At 32.3% G+C, this 4,963-nt stretch overlaps 1 long non-coding RNA gene across 2 annotated transcripts; it reads left to right on the forward strand.

The window, feature by feature from the left end:
* Positions 1-300: 300 nt before the first annotated feature.
* LOC114318655 (uncharacterized) lies at positions 301-3,344 on the forward strand. 2 transcript variants are annotated; one of them, XR_014332345.1, is made up of 5 exons: positions 303-489; positions 629-689; positions 2,489-2,534; positions 2,640-2,763; positions 2,878-3,344. It is a non-coding gene; the product is annotated as an uncharacterized LOC114318655 (long non-coding RNA). The 2 variants fall into 2 exon arrangements; XR_014332344.1 differs by lacking the exon at positions 2,489-2,534 and having other exon boundaries at positions 301-489.
* The last annotated feature ends 1,619 nt before the right edge of the window (positions 3,345-4,963 follow it).

Here is a 4,963-nt window from a genome sequence, read left to right on the forward strand (position 1 = left end):
CCTTAAATTTTTATAAATTTCTAGTAGATACGACAAATTTTTATTTTTTTCCAATAAATTAGATATTCTAGTTATAATCTAGATTTTTTTTAATACAAAATAATTTATAAGCTTAAATATTTTTTTCTAAAATTTTCTACTCCATTTTTTTTATTTATTAATATTGTTAAAATTACACATTCTTTGCATCCCAAATTGTTTTTATCAATATTGTCATTTGTTTTTTTAACAGATTTATCAATCTGATTTAAAATATCAGTTTTTTTTTTTTAAAACAAATTTATTGCAATCTGTTGGGTCACACATTTTTTATTCTCTTTTTTGTATATACGTCTCTCTCTCTCTCCTTCTCTCTCCTTTCTCTCCATCGACATCTCAGACAAACACACGAGCAGCACCAGCGACCACCACCAGCCACTGCCCCTCTGATCACCAATCGATTGCATTTTGATTTGATTAATTCGGTGAGAGCATCAATCGATTGATTCGGTGAGAGCCTTGGGTTGCATCCCTTATTCGATTAATTCAGTTTCTCCTCTCTCCTCTCTCTTTAATTTTGGTTTGATTTCTAGAGTTTTGATTTTGATTTGATTTCTATTCAATTAACCTAAATTTTTCTCCCTTGCAGTTTCATTTCAACTTTATGATCTCAAGCAGCAAGGATTCATACAGAGACAGGAGCTTATGAGGTATTTTGAATTGTGTTGTGTTTATAGCTCTCCAATGAAAATTTCTGTTGATTTGGTTATGTAACATGTTATGGATTGCCAATCGTAGTTTTTTTTTTTTTAATTGTTTGTAATGCATTCCAGCCCCAACTCTTAACTTCTTATATTTCAGTACCTCTTGCAATTCGAAGTTTATATAGCTGAAACCTATCTATATTTGGTGGCTCTTCATTATATTTAATTCAATATGGTTTTCAACGATTTGATTGCTGTCCATGGACCTAAATGAATATATTCCAATAAATGAATTTTAAATAAATCTCGAACTAGGTTGTGTTCTGTTTTACTAACATGCTGAAACTGAGGAGATACTACTTCCATTTAGAATGTCTTTATCTGATATTAGGTCGATTCTGAGAAGATTAGGCAATAAATTAAGTGATAGCTTTTCATTGTAAAGCTGCATGGCCCAGCTTTTGCAGAAACTGGTTTTACAATTACTGATAGGAGATTTCTATGGACCAAGATTTCGTTGATACTGTAAATCTGTGTCATGTAGTACTTCTGTGGGAGATCTAGAGGTTACAAATTTTCTGGAAGAGAATATGATGATAATCTGAGCACAAAGTCCAACTGTTCCATTAAGCTGTAGTTTGACTTCTAAAGTTCAAGGCCACCATGTTCACCTTCTTTCAACTGGTGTATATCTGCACTTAGGGATTCAATCAGATTAGTGATGATTCAATCAGTATCTTCTTTATTAAGTGCCACTGAAGTGCTCCCTTGCCCAAAAAAAAAAAAATCTCCTAAGCATAATCTTTTTTTGAGTATTTAACCATCTTAATCCCTCCATAATTTACAAATGAGATGTAAAGTTGAATGCTATGATTTGCTCGAAAATGGATTTGACTTTGGTTACATGGAATATAATGAAAACCTTCACAAGTATTGTAGAGGGGGTTGGCAAAATATACTTATGACCACGAAGATATTTATGTGAGCCTAGAGATTATTTCATGCATTCCACCTTCGATACAGAAACAGATACCACCACTCCTCAATTAGTGCCCTGTTACATAATTGAGCTTGTGCATGTCACAAAATCATAATCATTCATGAAACTTTTAATTCATATGATGGCTATCATGAAACTATAACAACATTCTGCATATCATTAATTTAGGCCAGTGGTTGCTCTCAGTTAGTAGTAATAGTGTTTTATTCTAGATGTGGGATTCCAAACATTCAAAAGCCATCTCTGGGTTTGGTAAAAGCATGTATAATGTTACAAATTCTCTACAGATTTCATGAACTATGTGGTGAGAGGAGTTAACGGACGCAAAAACTTTGACCCAAATCTTTTTCATGTGAATCTTGTTTGTCAAACCTGAGGCAGTGTGTGTAATCATAGCTGACTTCAGTCAACCTTTTCACTTCCTTTCCCTTTTTTAATTCCTCGGACTCAGTCCCAAACTAGAGGCTTTGTACCACTTGTCAACAGTCCAAGGTTATTATTTACATGTCCCATTTATATTTTGTTTATCACACAAAGCATTCAAAAGGTAGAAAAGTCATTGATGCTGTTTAGATCCACTGTAACATGACCTCTTTTTGATTGATACAATTGTTGGCATTATTTCTAATGTAAGATGATACTGGTTTTTTTATTTTTTGATCAGCAACAATAGATAATTGAATTAAATACTGTGCTAAGGGGGTCTCCTTATATTCATGTCAACAAGCTGATGGATTTTCTCATTTCTTATTATTCACCTACTCTAAGCTATCAACGCAGTTTATTTTTTCCTTGACTAATACAGGGGAAGATGAGCTGTTTAATGATCAATGATATTGATGCTGGCCTTGGCATGTGTTCTATGTCTTCATCCTGAAATTCATGGAATGATATTATAATTCTTTTTATTTTCTAATTTCTCTGATGAATATATGTATTCTTCTGTTTTTATTTAGGAAACACTCAAATGACAGTCGACAATCAAATTGTTGTTGGGACTTTGATGAATTTAGTTTTTATAAATTCATCAGGTTGAGTAGACTCATAAGTGTGACCACCTCAAAATGTGTATTCTATCAGGTTGAAATTTTGTTTTCTGACATTGACTCATAAGTGAGTTCTCCTTGAAGTTTTTTGACACTTTCATTTCCTTTGTTGAGCTAATACTTGGTAAATGGGATGAATGTTATGCAGTATGCTTATATACTCTTAATTTTTGTGGGGTCAAAGTAATGGTGTGTCGATTTTAGAGAATGTCAAATACAAGTTGTTGCATTGGGAGGGGACAAACTTGGTGGTTGTAGAAGGCCAAATTGCATCAAGGGATCCCAAGTCAAAGGTGCATCGTGTGACTCTTGGACCTTTGTGTTGGAAAGTATGGGTGAACCACGTAATATTCAACATGCCGTTGTTTCGTTCTACTCATAAAATGTATGATCTTCAAGATGCAATTGGAAGTATAGTTGCATGGCCTAGACAATTCGTTCTTTTGGACTAAATATTAGACTAATTGATTTACGATTTGTAGTTATACTTTTTGGATATTTAAAATCTTATTTTAGAGATTAGTGAATCTTATGATTTGGATATTTTTTTTGATTTGTATGTTTGAGGTTGTTATCAGCTTGATATGATAGAAGTTGAGGATGAAAGTTAGCATACAGGTTGTTTGGTGTATGGATATTAGATTTTTTTTTCTACTTCATAGTTGTTGCTTCTGCTTGGTTTGTTAACATGTTGCATTTTATTAGCTACTGTACATACTGTTAGGTAAGGTTATATTCCTGTATATATATTATATATTAAAAATAACTTTCAACGGCATATAAAATTATGTCATGAAAAAGTGTAATGATTTATGACATGTAAGAAAATGCCGTAAAAGATTATATACGGCATACAAAGTATGTTATAAATATATTAAAAATGACATTCTACGGCATACAAAATTATGTCGTGAAAAGTGTGATGATTTATGACATGCAAGAAAATGCCGTAAAATATTATATACGGCATACAAAATATGGCATAAATATATTAAAAACAACTTTCTGCGGCATGCAAAATTATGCCATGAAAAGTATGATGATTTATAGCATGACAAAAATGTCATAAAAAATTATATACAAAATACAAAGTACGTCATTAATGTTTAATTTATTACTTTTTACAACTTTACCTGTATGCCGTAAATGATAATGATACTCAACTTTTCACGGCATGTCATATAAAGGCATTTGTGTGCATGCCGTGAAAGAATTTTTATGACATGTATTACAAGCCATAAAAATTTAATTTTGTTGTAGTGAGATGCCTCTTTATCCAATGGTTCTTCAGCTATTCCTGATGATCTTGTTCTGCCTGTTGATCATGTTCTGTTACCATCCCGTGAGAGTATTGATATTGCCAGTTCTTTAGAGTCTTCTCATTCCTCTAGCAGTGACTCTCTTGATGCTTCCTCTATTGTCTCTTTTTTGAAATGGGTATCTAAACAGCTGGGTTATTTTAAAGATTATCACTATTTTTCTATCATTCTAAGTCAACATAAACCTCATATCTGTCATGAAGTTGTACTAATGCTCTTTGACAGCAAGTAATAGCTACAGGCTTTACACAGGAATTTAACGAATAGGATACACAAGAATTTAACGAATAGGATAACAAACAGTACACTCAGGTCATGTTTGATTCAAAAGACTAATAGTGAAGTATTAATAATCCTATTAAATTAGTGTAGGATTCACTATCCAATTGGATTAATATCCATTGGATTAATAATCTCACCCCTACCCCATTACTAATAATCCTATAAATTTGTTGGATTAATTATCCATTGGATTAATAATCCTAAACCAAAATGTTAAAACAAACATGAGATAATTGGGCCCACGGATTAATAATCCTAATCCCATGCTCTAATCCACCCAATCAAACATGCCATCAAGGTGCTCAGACCTGCATTACATTTTATTGTAAATAAAAATCCAACAAAACTTTAACGGTCGAAGCCTCGAAGTTAGTGATCTTATGTTTTACAACAACAAACTTTATTTGTTGTAGAGTCTACGCTAAAACAAAAAAATTGGCAAGAATCACTCTCTCTAAAAAATATATAAATATATTTCTAAGTAAATATGTGCATGTATGTATTGTTATTTAATGCTCAATCTCTAGGCCTTTTCCCAAATTAGGATAAAATAGTAACTTATTTTTTAAATTAGGCTTAGTTTGGACGGAATTCTCAAACTAGGCTAAAACGTGGTTGTGAGCCACGCTTTCA

The sequence above is a fragment of the Camellia sinensis genome, chromosome 6 (genome assembly GCF_055761805.1).
Source record: "Camellia sinensis isolate YWXY chromosome 6, ASM5576180v1, whole genome shotgun sequence".
In the NCBI taxonomy this organism is placed as follows: domain Eukaryota; kingdom Viridiplantae; phylum Streptophyta; class Magnoliopsida; order Ericales; family Theaceae; genus Camellia; species Camellia sinensis.